This window comes from Cucurbita pepo, chromosome LG06, assembly GCF_002806865.2.
Source record: "Cucurbita pepo subsp. pepo cultivar mu-cu-16 chromosome LG06, ASM280686v2, whole genome shotgun sequence".
NCBI lineage: Eukaryota > Viridiplantae > Streptophyta > Magnoliopsida > Cucurbitales > Cucurbitaceae > Cucurbita > Cucurbita pepo.
This window is the reverse complement of record NC_036643.1, coordinates 8,079,685-8,080,910: the sequence shown is the minus strand read 5'-3', so window position 1 is coordinate 8,080,910 and position 1,226 is coordinate 8,079,685. Positions and strand designations below refer to the sequence as shown.

The following is a 1,226-nucleotide window of genomic DNA, read 5'->3' as shown; positions in this document are numbered from 1 at the left end:
CCGTTTTTTTTTTATCTCTACATTGTCTCCGGTCGTTCTCCAACTTTATTCAACTGTGGCTGTCGTATTCTCGTCGTCCACCACTTCCTTCGTACAATTCAAAATAAAAGATGTAAATATTTAAGTAATTAAGCAAGTGGGAACAAACAAAAAATATATATATATATGGAGGAAATATAAATTATGTAACAAATATGAGATGGGAGTGGCAAGACGAGAGAGAGAGAGAGAAAAAAGAGATGACCGAGTTGGACATTGAAGAAAACCTCATTTAATGAATAAACACCCTCTTCATATTTTCACATATTGGTCCCTCAATCATTGAAGTTGAGATGGCCGAGTTGGCCTAAGGCGCTAGATTAAGGTTCTGGCCCTTTCGGCGTGGGTTCAAATCCCACTCTCAACAATTTATTTTATGTTTTTTTTTTGTTAGCTCTAATGTCCAATGCGGTGGGGCGACGCCTTTGATCATGTCGGCAAGTATTATTTATCGTGGGAATCCATAGTGTGGTCCCTCAATGTTTTCGTGCTCGTATGAAGAGAATAGGTTGTGACTTTCAAATGACGCCCATCCAGCCACATGATGGAGTGGGTATTGAATACAAGATGAGAGTACCATAATGTGACGGAGGAGGATGGTACATCATCCAACAAACCATATAGAGTGGGTATTGAATACAAGATGAAGCAACTAGAGAAGACAAAAGGGACAAAGAAGAATGCAACAAGAGTCGACAAGAGGGACAAAGATAGACTTGATAAAGGATTAGGTAGGGCTCCGAGCATTAAACTTGAAAGTCGGGTTTCTAAAAATAATTTGGGCATACGACTCTAGAGTTAAGTTCGTCTATACGAAATATGAACGCTAGCCAAATTTCTTACCAATTAGACACTGGATGCATGACCCATGAGACCATATGACCATTCGCTAAAATCATGTCTACTTCTTCCACATAAAAAATGTCTCCAAATTTACTTTAGGGAGAGACATGGTGTCAGCTCTCCACTACCTCTAGCCCTATGACCTAAAAGAACTATCATGTGAAACATACATGTGTCAGAGTGAGGGCGAGCGTTGTGAGACTATTGTCTCAAACGACTTCTTGCTTCTTTTGAAATAGGTCTTTCTTGGATAGTGTCGAACACCACAAGTGTGTTGACATTGCACCCTGCCCATGTGTCGAAATTTGGTATATGCACCCGCTATCCTATAAGTAGTCTGTAAA

The 1,226-nt window shown here is 39.9% G+C and overlaps 1 non-coding gene across 1 annotated transcript; it reads left to right on the top strand.

Moving 5' to 3' along the window:
- The first annotated feature begins 326 nt into the window (after positions 1-326).
- On the top strand, positions 327-406 carry TRNAL-AAG. The gene has a single exon. It is a non-coding gene; the product is annotated as a tRNA-Leu (tRNA).
- Positions 407-1,226: the final 820 nt, after the last annotated feature.